At 35.0% G+C, this 26980-nt stretch overlaps 1 protein-coding gene across 5 annotated transcripts in view; it reads right to left on the reverse strand.

The window, feature by feature from the left end:
* The window catches only part of LOC135088652 (lachesin-like), a 154270-nt gene that overhangs the window by 16651 nt on the left and 110639 nt on the right, over window positions 1-26980 (reverse strand). The gene's annotated exons all lie outside the window — the stretch shown is intronic.

A 26980-nucleotide genomic window follows, 5' to 3' on the forward strand; every position in this document is an offset into this window, starting at 1 on the left:
CACTGCTTAGTTCACTTTTTATTTCCTTGTAATATTTATGTGCCATTTCTGTCTTTTTTTCTGTATAGTACGTTCTCTGTCGTTAACTAAGTGATGTTTATCGTAATAAATGTTTCTTTCTTTCTAATGAGCCCTAGAAGGGCATTGATATAAAATTACGGTGTACGCTCCGCTACGATGCGCTACGTTTCACTACGGTGCGTTACGCTCTGCTACGGTGCGCTACGCTCATTACGATGCGCTCCGCTACGATGCGCTACGCTTCGTTACGGTGCGCTACGCTCCGCTACGGTGCGCTACGTTACGTTCTTGATCACAATCTCATTCAAATAATACAGATGCGATCTGATGGAGCAAACTTGCTCAGAAGATGCCTTTCATTATTTTAGTCTAGGACTTGTAGGTATCGTGACAAAGTTCGATCGAAGTAAGCCAGTGCCGTCATATTGATTTCACCTTCCAATCAAGATTAGCTTTATTCACATCACTAGAAATAAAATTAATATAATCTATTGTCAATATCAGTTAGTTCTGTTTACAAGATTGTTGGATTCTAGCAGCGTCAACGTTAGTAAAGTAAGCCTGTACGTCTATACTGGGATGTTTCTCTATGCATTACTTGGGTGGTTTGTTTGAAATGCCGCTCTTCCACGAATTGGTGACGGAGTTTATAACAAAGATGTAAAAAGCCTTTGATTTGTTATTTATTTAAGAAATGTAGAAAGTTACTTTTTACTATAATACTCGTAATGTTGTGGTAGGTCCATCAGAAACTCTATTGAGATATAAATACTCGACAATTCCCCGCCTATTATTAAAGACAACTTTTTTTTTATCCACAACCCTCGTTAAGCTCTTGGCCTGTATCTCATCTGATGGTAAGTGACGATCAGGCCGAAGGTGGAAGCGAGCTTCACCCGGAATCTTCAACCATGGAGGAACTGGCTATCTTACCTCTAACTGGCGGAACACAATAATACTGTTGCAACGTAACGTAACTTGCTGGAAGAATTCGTCGCGTACCTATTTATTTAGAACAATTCAGTTGTATTTTTTGTTTCCATTCTTAATAATTAATCGTACTTTAAAGAACACTTTATAAAACATTTTAATTTTAATTTTGTGTTTAATTTGTAAATGTTTACACGTACGAGATACATCAGACCAGTACAATGGTGAAGCGGAAAGTCGTGCGAAAACGCTGCGAGGGCTTAAGGGCTTGACGTCCCCTTGCTTGGTAATGAAAACAATTTGCTCAAAGAATCCACGAGTTATATTTTATTACTGATAATTGTAAAGAAGACCGATTATTATTTACAGGTAATTAAATTATTAATGTTCTCAACGTGTAAGCCACGACACTCTCAGGAGTTTTTAAGGGTTACTGTTGGCACTTACGAGTACTGAAAAATGTATAAAACATGTGATACCGCCTAATCTCGAAATGTAGCTACATTAAGACCATAATATTTGTTTTCAGATCTGAGTTAATCTAAGAAAGTCTTTTAAAGTTTTAGTCATTCGGCGAGTTGAGATACAGAGACAAAAGTCTGAATTTAAAACATTGTAGGTGTTTGCCAATAATCAAAAATAAACAAAACACAACCGTAACAAACTTTCTACCTGCAAAATAATGTGTTTCCACTCAGGTGTTAGTTAATTCTCGTTACGTGAGAACTTCGAATAACAATTAGGTGTCAAAGTGGCAGCGACACATAGGTGCGTGTTGAATTAGTTCGTAAGACAATGTTGACGAAGCGTCGCCGCTACAAGACGAAACTTTAAGGAACATTGGTTTGCTTGTGTCACAGTATAAATAGAACAGCTACATATAGTTAGGTTGAGGGAAATTCATATCTAAACCGCCACTTGGGGATCACATATCGGGTGTTAGTGAGAAGGAAAATATACGAGCAGGTAAGTCGGAACTTTTCTTCTTGCTACTGTTTAGTTTGATTTGGAAATGACAGTGGTATTTTTTCATTTCAGTGTAGGTCAGTTAGATAGATGACAAAAACCAAAATATATCGATAAATGAAGACAACTCTTTTTTTTGCACTGAATTTGTGTCAGAAATTAACATCAGTCAAGAGAACACTCATATTCTAATCGTTCATCAAAAAGTACCATATCTACCTATCGTGAAAATGTTGCGTTTTGTCAAAATTTTATTGAATGAGCAGTACCTTTATTATTTCTCTACATGATTAGCAATGGGTAGGCTCATCTTCCTAAACTATGCGCGTTCTCGGGCTTATCGCAACCAAGCCGCAGTCCCCACACAGTTAACTCTCTCAACACGGTTCGAAATGTAATAAAACTCACATTATTTTCCAAGTAGACTTCTATTTTCTTCAGATACTCGTTACAGGTTCCAGGCACGTCTGTCCACGACAACGGCTCCAGCAAAAGTGATTCGATTCGCCATGTTTTTATCCCTCCTCAATTTAGCAGCCGGTGTTGCCAATAAAAATATTTAAGTTTTAGCCTTGTTTCCACTAGGGGGCACTTTGTGCGCACTAGTGAAAACAATGCTTTATTCCATCGACCGTAGTTTTTTTAAAATTTAGCACGGTGTTGCCAGTAATAAAAATATAAATATTCGTTCGGAAATAGATAATTTTAATGAAACCTAACACTCGTCCATCCTGACGCAGTGCATGTCCTCATGCACTGGCAAACCTAACACATGGCCAATCGAATCACCTAACAATGTTATGAATTATATTTATTATTTCAAAATGTACTAGTTATCAAATCATAATAGAACCTTGCAAACCCTCCTTCTTGCAAGTTACAACATCATAAGTCTTATTATCTTGCAAACCCTCCTTCTTGCAAGTTACAACATCATAAGTCTTATTATCTTGCAAACCCTCCTTCTTGCAAGTTACAATAAATAATTTACAAATGAATAGCTTGCAAACCCTCCTTCTTGCAAGATTCATTGTAACCAATGTCATTCAAAACAATAATAATTAAAACTGAATATCTTGCAAACCCTCCTTCTTGCAAGTTACAATAAATAATATCAAATGAACATCTTGCAAACCCTCCTTCTTGCAAGTTACAATAAATCATTAACACATGAACATCTTGCAAACCATCCTTCTTGCAAGTTTCATTGTAACTAATGTCATTTAAACCCAAGTTATTTAAAGCTGAATCCTCTTTCTCATGACTATTTCATCTTTACTTAAAATCAAACTATCCATTACTTGTTTTTATTTATTATAGTTTATTCATTAACTCAAGTAGCGACCTATATATTATTTATTTATTCATTATTTATTATCCAATCATGTTTACCTTATATGTAATGTAGTAGATATATGTATAACTTATTAATTCCACTAACAAAACAAATCTTTCATGCGTAACTAAATGTGTTCTCCAAACTTATTAAACGTAATTAAAACAACCCCTTTTTATTTAGAACTTGTAACAAGGTAAATGACTAAGAGCAAGAGCGCTACAAACAATAATTGTTACCTAGCACATATCTGCATAAACGTACAGAATTAGAAAACATGTTTACTATTATCAATTTGTAAAGTGGTCAATCAGTTAAGTACGCAATACAGCTTATCCGATTTAGTACGCTAATAATAAAGTAAAATCACCGGTGAGATGGAAATTATTAGTATGAATATTCTTGTTTATAATAAAATAATGAAAATTTAAGTTCATCACAAGTAAATAAATGATTCATTTCATTCATTTCATTTCAAATCTCCCCTTTCTTTTTATAATTATTTACATGTGCAATAAAAACAATTACTTACATTAAGTACTATAAGTATACAATATATTAATAAACAAACTAATGATTACTTTCAGTGTCACTCGCTATAGAACTATTATCTTCAGCATCCTTATCCTCATTGCCCTCATTTACATCTAAAGCGGCTACGTGAACCCAGGGTAACATTCTATCAGCAGCGACGGTAGTCTGGCGTTTGTTCCTAGTACTGCTTAGACCAGGTATAGAAGCTAACCGATATCGATCGTTGCCTAACACAGTTACTACTCGGTAAGGTCCAATATAAGGAGACATCAGTTTTTTGCTCTTTCCGTCATTTGAGAAGCATGTTCGAGTAATTTTAACAAGTTCTCCCTCCTTATATATCCTAGCTGGACGTCGATTTTTATCATAAGCTTTTTTTTGTTTTTCCTGTTCCTCATCAATCCTATCTTTAACCGATTCCCGTATAGTTGTCAAATCCGTATTTTCACGAGTCTCATGCACAATCTCATTCATTCTAGGATCTAATTCAGAGTTCATACTTGGCCCAAACATAATCTCTGCCGGCGTCCTACCTGTAGTTTTCTGACGAGTGTTATTCATTCCCCATTGCACTCTACCTATTTTGTCATCCCAGACTTTCTCATCAAAGTTAAGATTCTGGGCAGTCAAAGAGCTAATAATAGTGCGATTGCACCGTTCCACTTGCCCGTTAGACCTCGGACTCGCAACCGCATTCAGAACATGTCGAATCCCCTTATCCAGACAAAATTTCTTAAAGGCGTGCGAAGTAAAACACGTTCCACGATCACTTATTATTCTGTCTGGATTACGAAACGTATAAAATATATCTTCGAGTACTCTGATTGCGGTTTGAGTCTTAGTATTACGGACAGGCCTGATAAATATGAATTTTGTAAAAGAGTCGACCACAACAAGGAGATATGAATTCCCTCTATTGGATCGCACAAAGGGCCCAAGGTGGTCTATATGTACAGTATGGAAAGGAACTTCTACTTTAGGTATAGTATGCAACTGTCCCTCATTCGTACTAACCTTTTTAGAATACGCACATTCTATACAAGCCTGAACGTACTTTTTGACGAATTTGGACATTTTGGGAAACCAGTATGTTTTCTTAATTCGTTCTAGAGTCTTCTCGATACCAAAATGTCCAATTTCGTCGTGATTCATACGACAAACTTGCCACCTTGCCCCTTTGGGCACCACCCAGCGCAAATCTGTTTTGTCCCCATTTACACACTTATATAGTTTATTGTCCCTAATCAGATAGTTGTCTTTTATATATTTTAGACCATCTATATCCATGTTAGAATCGATGATATTACGAATTCGATTAAGTTCAGAGTCTCCTAGTTGCAAAGTTTGAAGCCAGTCCTGACCCGTGATTTGCATGACGCTTGGATAATGTTGAGCGCAAAGCGCTACAGTCCGTAACTATTTTGAAGTTTTGCCCTAACAGATACACTCTGAATTTCTTTAGGGAGCACACCACAGCCAGCGTTTCCAACTCAAAAGCATGGAAGTTCTTTTCCTCTGGTGACGTTTGGCGGCTGTAATACGCCACGGGCTGAAAACTGTCACCATCACTAGACTTCTGTAACAGAATTCCACCTATACCAACCCTGCTGGCGTCAGTGTGTAATTCTGTCACAGCAGTTGGGTCAAAGATAGCTAGTATGGGCCTATGGACTAACCTATCCTTGAGAGTCTGAAACGCTGCCTGTTGGTCCTCAGTCCATACCCATTCTGCGTCCTTTTTAAGCAATTTGTTTAGGGGATGCGCTAGTGCGGCAAAATTGCGAATAAACTTCCTAAAGTAGCTTACTAGCCCTAAAAATTGGCGGACCGCGTGCACATTAGTGGGACATGGAAAATCAACTACGGATTGAATTTTCTTATCACCAGGTCGTATACCCTCTGAACTGATCTCATATCCTAAATAATTGATTTTGGTTTTAAGGAAATCGCACTTCGACAAATTTAATTTCAGATCTGCTTCCTCTATTAATCGTAGGACTCTCTCCAGTCTTTCCAAGCATTCATCCACACTTTTTCCGTATATTAAAATGTCGTCAATATAAGCAGTTGCTTCAGAAAATCTAGCTGACCCTAAAACTTTATTCATCATTCGTTGAAAAACCGCCGGCGCGTTTGCCAGCCCGAAGGGCATACGGTTAAATTCGTATTGCCCATCCGGGGTGACAAACGACGTCAGCTGTTTAGAGTCATCTGATAAAGGCACCTGATAATAGCCAGAAGACATGTCTAAAGATACGAAATATGCCTGTCCTGACAGCCTCGCAATCTCGTCTTCTATCACTGGCATTGGGTACCGTTCTTTCACAGTAATAGAGTTTAGCTGCCTATAGTCAACACACAACCTTTGTCGTCCATCTTTCTTTCGCACCAGAATAATAGGACTGGCATATTCCGAAACTGACTCTCGTACAATCCCTGCCTCTAACATTTCTCCAATCATTTCCCTAACCTGTTCACGTTCCTTGTGAGACAATCTATACGGTCGATATACTACGGGCCGCTTACTATTCAATTCTATGTGCATTTCGGTGATATTAGTGCACCCTAATTCTTTCAAAGATGACGCAAAACAATGTTCATATTCCCTCAATAGTTGTAGTAATTTTTGTTTGTGTTCGTCGCTAATTGTACTGCCTATATGAACCTGCTCGATGTCTATGACATTGTTTTGTGTTTGAGCGACATCATTAGTCACACGCGTAAGGCGTTTTACCACATTGACTTTAATACCCCTCCCGAATATAACCCCTTCGCGAAACTGACAACTCTTTGATACAGGAGTTATGTACACATAGAGCTTTCCTCCTCTTACTTCGTACACACCCCCATTGATCTTAAATTGTTGGGTGGGTTTCCCCACTATCCTAGTATTTAACAAGATGGTTCCATTTGTGATCGAGTTTGTACATGCCCTAACGGCAGCTGGACCATAAATATTGCTACTAGTCATGCTGTAAACTGTAATAGAGGTATTTACCATGATATCGGTATTTGAGAATGGAAGCTCGGTGACTACGTTTGTGAACTTTAATTGTTGTGCGTCCTTATATACAACAATATGCGGCTGTTCAGTATAAGATTGTCCCACCAGCAACGGATAATCAAGTAATTTATCATCAACTAGGTGACATTTCACACGCGCATCCACACCATCAATGTTGACATTCACTTCAACACTACCTAACGACTGAATTATGTTATTGCCAAAACCCTTAAGCGGGGTAGAACAAGTATTGTCACACGACAACCCTAAAGTTGTTGCAATAGATTGTGAAAGTAACGTAACTTCACTGCCGAAGTCAATAAAAGATTTAAATGGGATGTCATTTACCCTACATTCCTTAATAAATTTTGAGTTGGTCCCTGACATTGAAATGCTCATTGTCTTGCGTGCGGGAACTACACTATCATTAGTACCAACGTGTTCAGATCTAATTGTACAATTATCTGACTTGTGACCTATTCTACGACACTTCGTACATTGAATTAGTGGTTTTGGACATTTTAAGTATGGGTGTCCATTTTCCTTGCAGTTAAAGCAGTATAACTGTGTATTATTGCCACTAGGCTTGATTGGGCGGAGAAGGGAGCTATTCCTCGAATCGTTAGATCTAGTTTTAAAGTTATTGCGATCAAACGGTTGCTGGCTTTCTTTATTACTCATTAAGAATTGAAGTAACTGTTCGGGTTGCGTACAACGTAATGCATTAGCACTAGATCGCATAGTTTTATCGGTTAACCCATGTATAATACAGTCTACCGCTCGCTTGCCTTCAATGTCACACTGGTTTAACAGGGCCAACTTTTCATAAAAATATACTTCTAGGGGTTCATTGTACCTACTCTTTCTTTTCAGCATATCCTCCAAGGATTGGCCATAATTCTGTTCGAAAGGAAAAGCATTCAAAAGTTTTTGTTGCCACTCAGTCCAACTAAATAATATGGAATTTAAACTTTCGTACCACGTTTTAGCCAATCCTTGGAGTTTTTGCATCGCGAAATGAATTACTGTTTTTTCATCCCAGCCGTACACCGTAGCACACTCATTCACCTTCTTAAGCCAAATATCTATGCGTTGACTCTTTGAAGATGGGTCAAAGTCTGGCAGAATATTTTTAGAGTGTATATTGTTACTATGCATCTGAGTGGGTAGGGTGGACGGCTGAGACTGATTCTTAACGTTACTAAGTGAATTTATCATATTAATCACGTCCCTAGCAGAAAAAGTTGGGCTTTCTGACCTTTTAGACTTCTGAGCTGGGGCGCCATCCTCGATGAATTCTCCGATGCGTGCCCGGCGAAACTCCGAGCTGCGCGACCGGCGGGTACCCCTGCGTGCGCGTCGCTCCTCACTTTCTCGTTCTCCCCGACGTTGCTGCTCACGATGATAGTTGCGGCCGCGGCTCTCCCTTTCCGATGCCATCCGGTGCAGCTGGCTCCGTTCTCTCCGTAATTGGTCCTCCAGGTCCCGTATGCGTTGACGTTCACGTTCTAGGTCTACATCCTTCTTAAGTAGACTTCTGTCACGTTCCGTACTTCTCAGTCGGCTTCGGCTGCGGTGGCTTCGGCTACGGTAGCCCCGGCTTCCTCGGCGAGTATGGCTGCGACTGCGTCGCATCGATTCTCGGCTACCACCAGCTGTTTGTTTTTCAGGCGTCTTCAAACGGCGCAGCGGTGGTAATTCATCATCGTGCGGCATTATTCTGAAACTCGAAAACGTAAGCTATGTATTTGTCCTTTATTAAATACTTGATATCCTGTTATCTCGAAAACGGTGCGTCCTAGCGCAAAAATAACAAAATTTTGGCCCCCGTAGACCCCATACTGAGCACAGGTCTCATTATACAAGTTAACAAAAATGACCTTCGAATGACCTTTCAAGTTTTCTAAAAATTAAAACTGTAATAAATACCAATATTTAGTTTTAAAGTGTTATAAAATGCAAAAAGAAATGTTTTCAGCTACCTACGTAAGTAATTAAAGTGCAAAAATAAGAAATAAATAAAAATACTGTAAGTGGGTACATCCCACTTCTGAAATGTAATAAAACTCACATTATTTTCCAAGTAGACTTCTATTTTCTTCAGATACTCGTTACAGGTTCCAGGCACGTCTGTCCACGACAACGGCTCCAGCAAAAGTGATTCGATTCGCCATGTTTTTATCCCTCCTCAATTTAGCAGCCGGTGTTGCCAATAAAAATATTTAAGTTTTAGCCTTGTTTCCACTAGGGGGCACTTTGTGCGCACTAGTGAAAACAATGCTTTATTCCATCGACCGTAGTTTTTTTAAAATTTAGCACGGTGTTGCCAGTAATAAAAATATAAATATTCGTTCGGAAATAGATAATTTTAATGAAACCTAACAGAAAGTAGGCCAAAAATGTATTTAGTGCGATAAAAACACTCGTTAGTTTATCTAAGTTCAGCCAGTACGACTTCAACGGGTTTCTGGGAGGCATTGGAATTCTATACAACTGGAAAGTTGGCCGGCTTGATAAAAAGGAAGAAGTTCTTGAATGGTTGATAGTTAGTCATTGAAATTAGTGTTGTAGGTATAATTTGTTTTGCAAAAAGTTTCCGTTACGTTGCTAGACTTTACGAACCATCGTCATTGTGTATCCCTCAATAATTATACCCAGAACCACTTGATCAATCAAGAATATCAAATTCTCTGATGTGTAAAAATGATTGTTGCCAGAATTATTTTTAGACTTACTTGCACTGATTAGGGCTTTATAATCATCATCATCATCATCATCATTTCAGCCATAGGACGTCATTTCTGAACATATGCCTCCCCCAATGATTTCCATATTTAATTAGATTACATTAGGGTTTGTTTATTATTTATAGGTATCTATGTCAGATACCTAACTATAATAATTATTGTTACTAATCCGATGACCATGAGCAACTTTTTAGTATCAAATCGTTCGTAAATAGCCAAATACGGGAACTTGAGGAAAAATCACGTAAATCAATTTGGCGCTACTGCGCTGAAGTGGTTGCGTATAAGTTGGAAACTGTAATTTTTCTGTGTAGTAGGAAAAGAACTAGCGTAGACAAAGTCAGAACTGCAGATATCCAATTTTACATCTTACTTTAACGATTGATGGGTCAGTTTGGCTTGCATTACCTACACGCAAGTAAATAATACCAGAAAATTGTAAGTAAATAGAATTTATCTAAAACACAGGCCTGCAAAATGAAGGTCATTACCTCCTCTCTGGGATTTGATAGCTGATTCTAGGGTATTTTGGTGCGCTGATTACGAATATGTACTTAGTTTTTCTCCATCACCTCCAGATTTTTCAAAAAAGGTACAGATTGAAAATAAGAAAAAAATCACAAATTTTTACATAAAAAAATATATCTTCAAAGAAGTACATTACTTTTAACTTTAAAAACTACTAAAACATAATAACAACTTATTACTAGTCTAAATTACATGTAAATTTTATTTGTGGAACCTGGTCCTTTTTTCCTAGAAGCTTCGGTTGTGCGATTTTTGCTTAAATTTCCGGTTTGGATCATCGCGCTTCAATAACCAGCAATAGTCCGCCATCATGCTAGTATTCCATCTGCCTTGATACCGGACTTCAAGCTCTTTCAAATCTTGATGAAATTTTTTGCCTTGTTCTTCGCTAACGGCTCCTAGATTTTTTGGGAAGTAATCAATGCGCGAATTAAGGAAATGAAGTTGAATGCTCATATTACAACCCATTACACCAAAAGTTGTAATCATTTTGGCCACTATTTCTTTACAGTCGGAGCATAGGTATATCTATAGCATAGGCGAAATGATTTTGAAGCAATTTTTCTGTCCTTTTGACCAATTGCGAAGTTCTAATAAACAAGTCGTACAAAGGACATCATCCATTTTGGTCCAAAATCAAAAGTGCCGGCCAAAAAATAAAAGTGCTGTATTCTGATAGAATACGTCCGCCTTAGCATTTATTACTATGGCACCAAAGCTGTAGCACCACTGTGCATCGTAGTATTTGGGTTAACTTTTGATTTTGGACCAAAAATATATGAAACGTGGATGATGTCCTTTTATGAGGAGTCCAAGTTTTGTGTTGGTTACTTAAAACGTATCCAAAATAACTTTCGTAAATATTTTTCACGTAATATTTGTTGATGAGCACCTTCATGCTGTATAACGTAGAGCTGGCTAGCTGGAACCGCTATGATAGAACTGTCATTTATATTCAAATGTGATGTTGTCTTTAGCTGTGTAATGGCTGTGCCGAACTCTCTATTGTAAATATTCTACGTGTGCTTTGATACCAATATATTTATTATGTTACTACCAACCACTGTGTTTATTGCTCTGTAGCGGACTTAATATATCCCTAACAATATTTTATTTTGTCACCATAAATTTCCCGCAAATATTACAAAAACTATTCAGAGAATTTAAACAATGACATTTTAAAGTTTATGTTTCAAGATCTGCAGTTCAACTGTTAATTTTTTAAATCAGTGCGGGTACTTATACAAAAACCCTTTGGTTTATCGTTATTACACCCTTTTCTAATAATATTTGCAACAATTAAGTAATATTACCTAATCATTATGTATGAATGAGCTCATTACTAAATTAAGCCAAAATACCCCTTTTTCGACATATTTCATGCGAATTACTTATACTCATTATGTAGTAATTAACAAATTACTGATTTGCATTAACTTCTATGTCCCCTTACACTTATTAAATACAATAAAAAATAAGCTGAAGTAATTGAATGACGTTTTATAAATTTAAAAATGTAGGCGCTCAGACATTTTTGAGCAAAATCTTAAATATTCAATATCAAAAAATCCTGACGTGATGGATTTTTTTTTAATTTTTCTCGTAATCAGCACATCAGAAACTATAGAAAACGTTACTCAGATTTCAAAGAGGAAAACCATTGCAGACCTGTGAAATATTTATAAAATATGAAGGAGACCAAAAATGTTGCAAATTATTAACGAATTTCTTTTTATAAATGGGTTTCCAAAGAATCTTTAAGAGCGTTGTAGCAAAAAGTTGGCGTTCGAATTTTAGGTTTTTATTGCTTGACGTCGCGTAGTGAGTGCGCAAACTGCATTTATCTGTACAATTTCAACGCTGCGTCGACTAAACGATCTTAATCCGTAGTTGTATCGTACCTAAGACAGTACATCATACATAATAATAAAGAAATAATGTATAATTTACCTATTAGATTTTTTCTCAGATCAGACTTTTAGCAAAATCAAGTTACGTAATTAATGTATTTTTTACACTAGTAAATCCCGCGACAAGTTTTTAGTCTTTAAATTGAGTAAAGTAATAAGTTGATGGGTTTGAGAGAATTTATGTTTTATTTTATTTTTTTTACAGCATCAAAAGCTTGTTTATGAAAAATATTTACTATTTAAATTTTAGTTTTGACTTTTTAGTTTTTATGATGCGGGATGGAAAAATTAAAATTTATTCTGATTTTGTGACGTTTCCGCACATAAATATGGATAGGTTAAATAAATAGAATGAAATGTATGAAAACGAGCGTGCCATTTTTTAAACGTTATCTATAATATCTGTGTCCATCAAAGAGCTCGTAACTAAATATCGTAAGCGCCATTCAAATTATTATATATAAGTTAATAATAAATATTTAGTTTTTGTAAATCTAAACTAGTCAGGAAATCAAAGAGGTAAATACTGATATCATTGTGATTTTATATAATTTATTATTATAAACCACGGTCGTATAATGCTAAAAAATCAGAGGTAACTTTAAGATTTTTATCCATAGAGCAAAATTTATCTAATCGTGTTTTTAAACAGTTATCCCATTAGGTACACATGCGTTCTGTAATACAAACCCATCAAAAACAATACTTGTCAAAAAACCAAGTCTCACTACTCAGTTGTTCTACGGTAAAAAGTTGTGAGATCCATGTAATACCAAGTCCAGTCCAGGAAATCATTAACGTTTTACATAAATATATTGACTTGGCCATCGCATGAAAACACGTGTAAATTAAATTATTTAGTGCGAAATGAAACGAAATTTTGCATGCCTGTGTAGACATGCAAAATTTCAGCTCAATGGGAAAACGGGAAGTAAGTAAATTTTAAGTTGCAAGATTTTACAACTCCAGATGTCAAAGAAAATAAAAGCTTGTAGATAGCTTTACAAAGAAAATAAAGATTTATGAAGAAAATAAAAAGTACTGTCTACGAATACATTTGTTAGGCCGTGTTGCACCGTCTTACTTTAACATTGGCATCAAAATTTTGGATGTCAAAAATCTGTCTAACATAAAACACCGGCTATTGTCAGTTAGGGTCAAAGTTAGGTGGTGCATCTCAGCCTTAGTGTATTTTAATTAAATTTAATACAAATAAGGATGACGAAAATAATCGATAAGTGATCTCACTCGAATATTTCTTATACTAGGTATACAAGATGTCGAACAAATGGTTACTTACTGAAAAAGTGCTTCATGAGACCTAGCAAACGGCATCAATATATGTTTAAGAACGAACTGAATCTATTCAAAAAACCTATATTTCCAGCTTTCATACATTTAATACAGTTACAAACAAACACGAAATCAATGGTTTCTAAGAATTCTGAGTGTCTTAATGCCGTCCCCTTTATCTGTTTATTTAGTATTTATTAGTTAGTATCTCTTGATGATATTGTAGCAAGTTAAACCTAAAATCATGTTTTCCGTAAATAATTAAAATAAGAATGCAATTTACGAGTTTGTTGTTTGATTATTATAAAGGGTGTTTGGCGGAAGGTTAAACAAACTTCGTGGGTGTATAGGTAAGGTCATTTTAAGAATACAAGTTCGCCCTTTTGACCCTAAGTGGGCTACTTTTTTTTTAATTGATATTTTTGTTTTCATTTAATTTTTTCCGAAATTTGACCTAAAAACTGCTTAATTTTTTTTTCTCGCGTGTTTCAAACCGCTTTTATTATTTAATATTAATATCGAATATGTTTTTAGTCAAATGAAATAAATTTCAGATCCAGATAATGATTGGATAGACAGTTGCAAGCCGCCAAAGTTTAACAAAAGTAGAAACTACGAAAAAAAATTTAACTTAGGATTAGATTTAAAAAAATAATAATGGTGATGGGTGAATTTCAACAAGTGCATATTTTTGCCTAATTTTGGTGGAAATTGTTATTTGTGTATTTTTATTCTTTAATTATAGATCAAATTTATTGGAAACTTATACTGTTTCTAAAATGATTAAGACATTAAATTTTGTCCAGTAGTTTTTTAGATTTTCCTTACACCAAAATTAGGAGAACACCAAAATTTATATTAAAGCACCAAAATTAGAAAATATGCTGTCAGTCGGTCATATCTTAGTGCCAAGCTCAAGAAATGGTTTTAAATTTACCAGCACCGACTCCAAAAATATTAATCATGGTATATTGTCCTAATAAATAAATAACGACGTACTTATTTTCTACTTTTAAGTGATTTTTGGCGTCGGTTTTAATTTTTTTGTTAAAATTATTTTTTTTCATGCTTTTTAGTTGATTAGTCCTTGTTATTGTCACTGAAGAGGGACAGTACCTATGTTTAATGTGATTAAGACTATAATTTTCCATTTTGTAATGGAAAATTATAGTCTTAATCACAATCCAAGTGTAAATAATCTTCCTAGCAAAATACAGGCTCCCTACTTTAAATATCGGCAACTAAAAAGTATCAAAGTATCATGTGTCAATGTATGTATCAACAAATGAGTATTGAGTATCATCTAACTCCTAACTTATGTTGTTTGACCTTTCATCATCAGCTCATCTTAAATACCTGAAATAATACAACTGTATGTACATACCTACCTAAAATATTTAAAGAGTTATCCTCCAACTCCGAAGCGTTAAGGAGTTTTACCTTCCATCATCACCTCATCAACATTAGATGATGACTACTTGAATAACTTTAGAAAACGTATTGCATTCCTACAAAATTTGAGGTTTACTCTCGATTTCCCTAGGATCCCATCATCAGATCCTGACTTGCTGACAATGGGACCACCACATAAGTGTACCCTATAGAACAAAAAAAGAATTTTGAAAATCGGTTCACAATTGACGGAGTTAAGTCGGTTAAAAATGCTTTGGTGCACCACCAAAAACACCAAAATTGACTCACCAAAATTAGAATCTCGTTGAAAAAGCTAAATTATATGAAATCTGTTTTAAATATAACAATAACATTTTAACACATGGTATGAAAACAGTTCCTTTACATTATACGAGGAATTCAACTAAAAAGAATAGCTTAGAAATCTTATACAAAAAGACACCAAAATTGCAGAATTGTTGTCCGTTTAAAAAAAAACAACACATTTACGTTTTTGGCGGGAAGACGCAGAGGTCTTGCACCCGTCTGCCGTCACTGCTCGCGGGGGCGGTACTAAACCTAACGAATGATGGGAGTGTTTAAATCCTGTTTGATCTTTAAAGAAACTGACGAGCTATTTCATTATTGACACCAAAATCATAAATTTTTCGCGGACAAAACTTAAGGACGTGACTTAATCACAGTTATTTGGGAAACTTGCTTAATTTGGTAATCTTAGATAATAGATAGATTGTATAATCCAAAAATATACTTTTTCCCTAAGTTCTGTTTTGATCTTCAGCTAAAAAAATACATATTGTAAGAAATTAAGGATGTGGACACTGCACCAAAATTAGAAACGCTTAGTTCAATTATTTTTTGTCGAATTTGTAAAAGAAAATACTCATTAATAATGTTGTCCTCAAAATGGAACCTCTGTATATTTTCGTGTAAAAAAAAATCAAAGTTCTATGTCATAAAAAACATATGATTTTCAGCTACGCCGCTCAAAAAATGTGTTTGGGAAATTGACCCTGATAGTGGATTGCCAATGATCTCAAAAACATCTCTAGCTTCTCTTATTTCCAATGATATGTCACATGTAGTAATTAGATATTGAAATTCGTCAAAAATTCGAAGTTTATGGAAGAAAATGGAATAATAATACAAAAATATCCATACAAAGCTTCTTCCAACATCGTTATATTTTCTGCTATACTGATTTTCATTACTTTTTTTGTATGTCTTATTTCAAAATCAATTTAAAAATAATAACCACATCATGAAAAAAAAAGTTTAAAAAAATTCAAAATCTACTTGTAAGGGTAACTTTTGTATTATTGTTCCATTTTCTTCCCTAAACTTTGATTTTTGACGAATTTCAATATCTAATTACTACATGTGATATATCATAAGAAAGAAGAGAAGCTAGAGATGTTTTTAAGATCATTGGCAATCCACTTTCACATTGAATTTTTTTTTAAATCGAATTCCAAGTTGATTTTTTTATCATGGTTTGTACTTTTGTTAAACTTTGGCGGCTCGTAAATAGCTATCCAATCATTATCTGGATCTGAAATTTATTTTATTTGACTAAAGATATATTCAATATTAATATCAAATAATAAAAGCGGCTGAAAACACGCGAGAAAAAAAATTGAAGCAGTTTTCAGGTCAAATTTCGGAAAAAAATTAACAAAAACCAAAATATCAATAAAAAAAAAGTAGCTCACTTAGAGTTAAATGGGCGAACTTGTGTTCTTAAAATGACCTTACCTATACACCTACGAAGTTTGTCTAACCTTCCGCCAAACACCCTGTATATTACTCAATTAAAAATTTAAATTTAAAAAATTAACACTTCTAATATGGTAGGTATGGCTGGCGGCATACATTTAGTATGAAATTCGGAAACATTGAATTTTCGCATAGATCCAGTTTATTCTTTGACCTATTTATTGTTATTGTTTTAAAGAGCTCATGAAGCACTTACAGGAACAGTAAACAGTTTCTCGATATCTTGTATAATTAAAAATCAAGAGAAATCACTTATCGTTCCACCCTGTACCTATACTTTTAAAAATAAATTCATTTTATACGTTCATTTGTATAAGTATCTACAATACAAATACCTAACCAACTTAGTTGACGTTTTATAAAACTATTTGTCTAAGTGTCATCGAGCGACCGCTGGTGGATTTGCCATTTACCTGACCTACCCCTTTATTACTAAACGTTTAATATCAGATGAATAGTTACGCACCATTTCTTTCATTCAGTCGTCAGTAATTGAACTTTCGGAAAAACATGACGAAGCGTTGTGTGACCATACAGACGCTATTCAACTTTTATTAGTAAGGAAGAGTATATTTTATGTTGGTAGAAACACAATAGCATAGACTAATGTTTTGACACCCTGTTAAAATTTTTATTAGTCATTTATTTTTTCCTGACCAAACAGATACCATAATAATATCTTTTATCTATTCTACCCACATTCTGTAAGTACAATAATAAAAAGTTTGAAAAGAAATAAATTACAAGTCCGATTTACCGAAACAAATAAATTAAAAATACTTGCGGATCAAAAGTACTCAATCATACTACAATTTACGAAAAAATCACGCGTGACGCATATACGTCAGTGGGCAGTCAACTGACATAGACCCGGCGTCTACGAGTGCCAAAGCACGACTGATTTATGCCATTTGATGCACCCGATTTTATAGTATTTTCAAATTAATTTTTCATTTGAAGATTGAAGATAGATATTTTTTCTTTTTCACACAATAATAGTACTATGTTTCTTCTTAAGTATAAAGTAGTTTATGTTGCCAAATGACTTTTAGATTATGAGATGTGACCTGTTTTCTTGCAGTAATTTTCTCGAATTTTGACTATCTTAGACATGATAAAAATGCATTTTAATGAATTAAACATCAAAATTTTCTCAATACACTTTCTTCTTCAGGGTATGCTTATTCTAATGAATACATTCTATCTTCTTACTTAGAAATAAATTTGTTGTAATATTAGTTCAAAGTTGTGCCTTCGCGAGTTACCTGGAAATCGGGCTTTCGAAATTCGCTGTTTTCGTAGGCAAAAATCCAATTTGAACGAGATTTTGTCAATAGACATTCCGTAAAAACGTATGATAATTACGATGATATAAGTCAAAAGAAGCTATAACAATAAATTATATGACTAAAATCATTTCGAAATCTGCCAAATTCTCGATTTCTGCATGAAAAATGTGACAACGCTCTTAAGCTTATTTCAGCTACAATCCTACCTGATATTCATTTATTATCACGAAAAGTTCCCAACCAAACACCGCTGTCAGTTGTATACGCTGCTATCACAAAGTTGCCCACGATACTGTCACGCGCAGTTGCACCTAGCCCGAAGACCTGCGCGAAGTGTCAACTAACCACTTCAACTTACCCCGTTATACGCGGTCTCAACTCCGCGAATAACTTCACAAGTGATAGTAACTAGACCGCCTTCTATCGCGGAATTGCTAACTAACAGAATTATTCAGAATGTTCGTGTTGCAAAACTGCGAACGTTATTAGGCTGTATGTGGATCGCAGTGTCACTTACAGTTGCGCGGCAAAGTTCGGTTTCGTGTTAATCTGCAATTAAATCATGTGCCTGTCCGCGTTGCTGGACGCTAGTAGTAATAATTTGGGCTCTGTTTTTCTGTTTTATCCAACTTAGGCATTAGATACGAATTTATTTCGGTATTCTAAGGCTGAATTGCACCACCTAACTTTGACCGTAACTTTAACGATAACCGGTGCTTTTTGTATGGAGTTTGACAGATTTTTGACGTTTGTTAAAGTAAGATGGTGCAACCAAGCCTTAAAATATACCAACTTATTGCCGCAATACACTTTTTATTAATTTATAATATAAATTAGTAATGCACACGCAGATTTCATTTAGGTAACTACGTTTTCAATGTAACAATTTAATGAAACTAATGCACGATTATGTATTTGCAGATTAGGTAGGAAGCCTTTTTTAGGGTTAGTGAAATAAAATTTCGTGTTTTTGTAGCATTGTTTGATGATACAATAAATAAGTAACTAAGGAGACCCTTCTATAAAATAAATCTACATCCTGAGGCGTATTTAGCTTGAATTTTCTGTCCGATTCCAAATAAATCACAGGTCTTTCATGGTTGACTGGAGAATTGCTATTGTGAATACCGAAGCTCTTCTCAGAAAAACGATTTCGTACGAAATTCTGGACACAGCTGAAAATTATGTAACAATCTTTGCCAAGTAATCTGTAATGGTAATACAGTAATAACTTTTGTTTTTTTAAGTTCGTAAAACATAATACGGTTAATTAGGCACTCCGTTTTTGTTAGTGATATTTGGCATAAAGTTAAAGGTCGTTGAGTAGGTAGATACTTCAGTTAGTGAATATAATTTTCTAAAACAATTCCCTCGTAACTATCCGGGGCCTTGTAGATACATTAATTTGTAACTAAACATGACTTTCGCTTTAGAACTTTATACGTATTTCATCTAGTTTGTCTATGACTTTTAGGGCCAAATGTTGGTATAATCTCCAACGGCGTCCACTCCGTAAGTATCAAAGTTTCATACTTATGGCCATATACATGTGCGAAAATTGCACTTGGCTCAGAGATATGGTTCTTCCCAAAGACAAGTACCTAAGGACCGGTTTTTTGTCAAGTTTACGAGTCACGCGAGGCTGAATAGTCAAGCCCTTCAAAAAATAAGCTCTATTATTAACGCCATTGGGTTCGGAAAAAGGAACTTTTTATTGTGATGTTAGGGCATTCAACGCAACTGAGAACAATACTTTCATATTTAATACGACTTTATTGACATGTAAAAGGAAACAAATTGAATTTCGGGTCACGCGTTTGGAGAAATTGTTCCCGCTTTTCATGTATCATTATTTGTTATGTACCCATTTTAGATGTTAATTTCTGGGTATGTAATGTAATATTGTGTAAATGTGTATGTCGTGTAACTTTAGTAACGTAAATTCTCAAATTCAATATCGAGAATTGATTACACTTAGCAAATGTATTTTTCTACAAAATATCATTTATGCTACTACTACTAGCTACGAAATCCTTATTCTAGCGATATCAATGTGCACTTACGTCGTTGTACATTGAGAATGATTAATTTTAAAAAAGACATGAAAGAAAAAAAAATCATTAACAATAGGAAGTTTAGAAAAGGAATTTAAAATGATTGGGTTACTAAGGCTTTATCGACTGAAAATAAATTACAAATAGCAAAAGATACAAAATAAAAAAGCATTTCGCTAACAAAAACAACTTGTTTATCAGTTTTACGTAAAAATACTTGGCTGAAGACTGTAAATATTATTTCCCGGGCGTTTTATTTTTGACTAAAGCGAAAATTAAATATTTTTTTTCGTTGTTTTGAAACTGGTATTATTAATTTTTGAACTAACCGTTAGTAGGTACTTTAATGTAACATGTATTATTTATTTTAAAAACTATTCTCTTTTAAGTGTAATGTTTGTTGTTTAATTTGATTTGATTGATTATGCAGTATTATTGTAATTGATATATTTTTTTTAATTTAATTTGTACACCGCAAAGGTACGACATGTTGATACCATTTTAAATGCTGACTTAACACCTTATGTACACATGTTTGAACAAATAAATGTATCTTTATCTTATCTTATCTTTATAGTTGTTTCACCTGGCCAACTTACATTACAGGGCCGTATCAAGAACAGAAAAAGTCTTATGCCTGTATAATATCCCTCTAGTTACATTGGACAAGGATGATATTTCTAGTTATTTTAAGAATTTTTTTGACGCACTATAACCAGTTTTATTACTTCAGTTTCGGTTGAAAGAACCCGATAAAATGACTTTGATTGAAGCTTCGCTGTAAGCAGATGCAAGTAAGTGAAAATAAAAAAAATATGATAAGTAAAATGTAACTATTTACTGGTGTCGAGATACAAGGTAAGTTATACATTTTAGAATCTTAATCAAAATATTGTTATGTCGGTCCTGAAGGACATAAACAGCACCCTGAACCCCTGGGTACGTCCCTGTAGGGAGTAGTAAAAGTGGCGTTTTGCCTCGGCAGCGTCCACAATATCGCCACAGACTGGGACGCAGTAAAATGTTTACAAAATACCCGTTTTGTGGCGGCGCCTGTAAGTGTTTCATATTGCTTTTGTATTACCCGTTTGCGTAGTGTGAGATCTTGGAATACGATCGGATTTTGCGGACTGTGGGAATGTTTTGGTGGCTCTCATACGCTTTTGTAAGGACCGTTTCTGCGACATATTAGAGTTACATGCCTGTTTTGTAAGGTTTTCATTCATGGTTGAAGCAAATAAAACAAAATAAGATTACGTTCGAGTATTTATGATTTCAGTTTATTTTGGGATGGTTAAGATGAATAATAAATACAAATGCTTAAATTAAATACTATTTGGTACACACAGTTACCTATGTTCTAGAAGTAACATTAACAATGCTTGCATGTAACTTTTGCACCATTTGCACTTCACTCATTTGTTGCACGAGTGTATTGTTTACGTCTATCAACGTTAACCCATATTTAAACGGTTGTACTTTCAATTAAAATTTAATCAACGGTCTGCATCGGGAAATACCCTTCAGCTGTTCCGGAACATTGTTTATCAGAATTCCACATCTGAATTTTCAACTTGGCAATTTCAACGGTGATACGTTCATAAATTCAATGAAATTACCCATCTTTCTGCGCTTCAAAGGGGCCCATATATTTCCCCTTGGAGACAGCTCCTTGCAATGCGACCATCACGCGGGAGATAAATCAGTATGGTCGCACAATATCACGAAAAAAGCTTACGCTCATGAATTTTTAAATTTAAATTACTTGCCTGCTTCAAGGTTTGGGGCCATTGAGGAACTCATTTGGGAAATGGATTATAGGGAGAAAACAAACAATTTGAGAGTTAAAGTACAATTATTACTACGTTAAAGTGCTTTAAGCCTAATTCCTTTTGAACTTAGACGCAATCAACCGAATAGCGTAATTTTTCCGTTTCTAGTTCGTGATTAAATTAGGATGCTCAAAACCGAGCCACGAATATTGTTTCATTATACCCAAAACTCAAGTAGAAATTGTAAAGTTAATAAGGTTTACGAGTTTTAAAAATAGCTACTTATTAAAATTAAACCTGTTTAACATCTTACAGTATTTTTACTTGCGGTTTTTCGTGTGATTTTTAGTCTATCGCAGAAAGCGCTTTGAACCCTTATTATTACCGCAAGCAAAATAATTAGTTTTAACCTATTTTATTACCACGCAAAAAGGCGAAATTATTGATTTTTTTAAATTATTTTCACAGAATGTTCGTCCTCTTTTCTCCTAAAAGTAGCCTCGAAGGTCCAATTTATCTCCATGCCAATTCTTTAAAACTGTTCACCGTAGGCGTGACAAGTTACAAGACAGGCAAACTTAGTTGCTTTCGCATTCGTAAAAAAATTGTATAGACCAGCGTTACTTAACCTTTTTTGGCCACGGACCCCTTAGGAAATCGAGCACAATTTTAAGGACCCCCTAAGCAGCAATAAATTTCGATTCCGAGACTTTTGGTGGCATTTATTTATGATTGTTAAATGGTCCATAGACTGATAAGGCTGGGGGTCCCATACATATTCTCGCGGACCCCCAGGGGTCTGTGGACCACAGGTTAAGAAACTCTGGTATAGACTATAGATAACAAAATACCATTGTTAACTCTCAGATAATCCGCGATCTGCTTGTTTAATTCAAATTGAAACTAAATGAAAGTTCCAGCTGGTCATTTGTCATGGCTGGCCTTCCCGGTTCCGTTAGCAAGCTGCTTTTATTAATATTTCCAGCGATTCAGCGCTTTATTAGCAAACAACGTCATGTGGTTGATAAATTATTAATGTGGTCGCACAGCTTGTGTTTTGTGACCCGTTTTTTGTGGGGCTACATCTGTTTTTCGAACTAAATTGTGTCTAGTGCGAATGGTTTTGCCATTTCAATTTCAGTTTTATAACAGTCTCAACGTTCTGCTGAATATGTGTAAAATAAATTCTGTAAATTGAGGGTTACGACAGATTTTAGATTTGGAATATGAATAAATTCGAGCCCTTACCTATGGTGAAATATTAAGTGAATTGTTCCGACCTTTGCCAAAGAGAAGGATTGTTTGTTTTGGTTCATATTGAGGTCATTTTAAAGCCCACAAGGAACACGGATCATACGCAAACAAATCAAATATTAAATTCAACAATTTTATTATTCTGAAAGTCAGCTAGAAACCACCTAAGGTTCCTTTTTTACCACGGTCTGGGCAAGCTTTCCAATTACTACGAGTCTTTGCGGCTTTATAAAATGTCTTGCCGACTGTGCTTAGCAGGATCTCCTGAATACTGATTGCCAATATTTGCAGCTAGAAATGTAATATATTCGATAATGGAGGCTTAAAATAGCTATATTATTTCAATTTCAGCTTTATTTGAGTAGGGTTATAAATTAATTACAACTTCATTTTAGGTACTCATTAGTGATCAGAGGCTAGCAAATAAGTCGTATTTTGTCTACAAGCACTGTTTTCCACGACCTTGAAAATACATAAATTCCAATTGACTGTAACATACAAGCAACCTTATTACCAATGGCATATTGACTTAGTTAACCGATTATCCTAAAACAAGCTCTCAAGTATAATGCCATCAAGTGCCTACAGACGACGGATCATTAAACTAAACGCTGAATAGCTAAACATCTTATTTATTTGTAATAGGAATCATTTTACCACAAAAGTGTATAGTGTCACGTGCCGTCGACTGTACACTGAAGCTCAGAATATCGGGCCACACTAGCTCTAGAACTTGTGCAAACATATCAATCTATCTTAGAGTTAATAAGGCTAGTCCAGTCTAACGGTCTGCCTAAGATGGTTAAGTCCCCACCGTGGCCCGGACTTATAAAACGAATGCCCATTTATCATGGACCGTCTTGGACATTTGAAACGCAATTTCAGGATGCAAGTGGTTTTTACTGGAGCTTCCAAGAATGCAGCGTTTTTTGGCGTTCTTATTACGACTTCTAGCTTTTTTTACTTTAAACTAGGTCATTTGTAATGAGTCTTTTCTATATGTTGTTATAGAAAAGACAACAAAGGGTAATTAGTCATTGTACTGGCAGACGGTGTTATTATTGAAAGTTGCTTAATAACGGTATAGATACATAGAAACAAAACCAATACATCGTACTGGTTTTCAAGCACCTATTTAATGCTAGGGTAAATTATCAGAAAATATAGTACCTACCTAACTACTTTTTAATTCCTATTTTTTACATTAAATATATTCCTGTCATCAAAGTCGTTTATATAGGTCATTCAATATTTTTACATTGTAAAATACTTTAACTATTTTTACCTGCCTACGAGCGACCTAAAAATTACCAACATGTTGACAAAGCGACAGGACTTTTTCCTCATTAAAACTTATTGCCTGCCATATTCAAGGTAAGAATATGTAGGTATGTATTTCAAGAGTATGTATTTACCTAGCAAACAAGTCTCATAAAAGTGTTTTACCTTACAGCGTTCATACGAGTATGTAAGTACTTGCTTATTTGTTGACATACTCGACCTATCAACAATAATCGTTGTATAACTGAAGTTTTTTCAGTTACACAATAATATGACGTGATCATTACTATTTATAATAGGTATTACTCTATCTATGAACTTAAAATATTGTTTAAGCTTTTAACTTTATATTAATATCAAGATGTTTTGAAACAATCCTACAGTGCCCAGGGATGAAATAAATACCCAATATTTAAATACATACCTCACCATCTTTATTACCTACTTAAACTATACATAGGCCTATATCAGTTAGTTCATAAAATATACCTAGGCAAGACATCATCAAAAAGTTTTTTTTCTATTAGGTACGTAAAATTTAAAGCTTCATTCACGATTCATAAAGTACCTACCTACTCTGTATGATCTACAAGTAAGACTAAAAAAATGGCGCATCATGTTGTGGGAATAATTATTGTGACTTTTGGGATATTTATTTCTCTAACAGAAGGTAAAAGGGTAAAGCTTCTTAATAATTCATTCCAGTTTAGCCAGCAGCTAGGTTCAGGAAGGTTCCTGGCTATTAATCATGGTCTTAACCACAGCTGGATTCAGGTTGTCCATTTCCGAAAGTAGGTAGGTACCTAGAATTAGGTGAATTCTCGTTCTGAAAATCGACATTAAGGCTGAGTTGCACCACCTAATTTTAACGGTAACTATGACGATAACCGGTGCTTTTTGTATGGAGTTTGACAGATTTTTGACGTTTGTCAAAGTTAAAGTAAGATGGTGCAACCCATCCTAAGCCTAGGCGAAGACCACCGACTTTTAGTTCATCGATAGTTGGGTCGGGCTGTTAATCAGTATGGAGATGCACGCATCTTACACCGATTGGGTATTGGCCGATTCTTCATGCAAATTAAAATAGGGCCCAACTATTTATCGGCCGACCAAAAGTCGGTGGTCTTCGCCTAGGCTTAGGAACCTTTTAAGCTATGTTGCTGCGATGCTCGTAACTCGAAGAGGCGTGTTGATAGGTTGCGAACTAAAATTATTTTTCTTCATAAAATTGCGTATATTCTCAGTTTCAGTTAATTTAAAGTGTTAAGTCGTTACAAGTATTTGAAAGCGAATCGTATTATATAATAATGCATTGACAAAAAACGTATTTTAAAATTAGTGGGGCGGCTCAGTGGCGCCACTTCAAATTAGTCTATGATGCTAATAATGCCATGGTTATGACACCGACACAAAATAATGTTACCGTTAATTACTAGACAAGCTATAATTTAATTTAATTAATCCTAGGTCCAAATGTTTGCCTAGATAATTAATGAATGCCATGTTTCTTGGAGAAATAAGTTCAAAACCTAGTCATTCCATAAAATACCTTCAGTGATTAAAACATTCTGGTGTTTTACTGACTTCATTAAAAAATTCGGCAGCAACTCTCTGCCGCAGAATGAACTTTTCCCATTTCTCATTTTGGTAATTACCTCAAATTGAAGAAAACTTAAAAGTGAGGGTATTGTACTAACTTTTATGTACAACTCATCGTAAATAAGAATAGGCTGGATAAACTTCGCAATTTATGTCAGGATTTTCAGTGCACGTGCAGATTTTGGGATAAAAATATTAAACATTTTTTTGGAAACTTTCATGATTAGCACATAGTAGTTATGCGTTTGGAGAGGTAGCAATTAAAGTAATTATTATTAAATTCTCATATTACAGTTTGGTAAATTTTAACGATTACAAAAATGTTATTATGGAAATAACAATTTTATCTGAATAATATTCTTAGCTGAGAATACACTGAAAAAAGCTCATACAGTTTTGCTACAATTTAATGCTAATAAAATTTTTAATATGGAAATACTTAGCAATTTTACCTGAAAAATATTCGTAATTTAGCTAAAAATTCTGAAATAGTTTTCCCAGGAAGCTGAAATCTTACCTACATTTTACGTTACATCACTTTTAGATTCGTGCGTCTAAAATGCATTTATTAGATCCAATCTTCGCCAACGACCGGTCCGTTTCACCTTAAGGCGTTTACATTTGAACGCACTAAAGTTTAGGCCGAGGGCAAATAAAGCAAAAGTCACGTTCGAGTGAGTGATATCACGTCTAAGACTCATCAGTGGGTGCACGTGACGACTTTAGCACAAACAGATTTCACAACAGAACCAGCGACTGAAGGCCTCTGACGATGTTGCTAAAGTTAAGAACTTTGCCGAAGAACGGGAGGTCTTGTTGTCTGGTGAGGTTAATAAATACGCAAAAAAGCGGGCGGCTCCAAAGTTTTCTTTCTCGTAACTTTATTACGCCATTAGAGATCGCGTGACGAACACTCCCACTTCGCGCTAATATAATTTATTTTGACGATTGTATCTCGCGCACGGATTCCTTTTATCTCGTACGACGTGTGACGGAGCTCGTTACGGTAATTCAGGTACTAACACCTAAAAGCATTTCTAGGACAGTTTTTCACGATCATCAATGTTAGATGGATCTAGAAAAAATAATTCAAGTTTTCTTAATTTTTTATATTTAATGACCATTTCAGCATATAGCCTGCCGACTTAGACTTCCCATAAACGTCACTAATTTGGTTGTAACTTATTTTTTGTGCTATTCATGATTCCTTTTACCTTCTGCATAACGACCGAGTTCCATATTTCATCCCGTAACGAGATCCCAAACCGACGTT

The sequence above is a fragment of the Ostrinia nubilalis genome, chromosome 1 (genome assembly GCF_963855985.1).
Source record: "Ostrinia nubilalis chromosome 1, ilOstNubi1.1, whole genome shotgun sequence".
Classification (NCBI taxonomy): domain Eukaryota; kingdom Metazoa; phylum Arthropoda; class Insecta; order Lepidoptera; family Crambidae; genus Ostrinia; species Ostrinia nubilalis.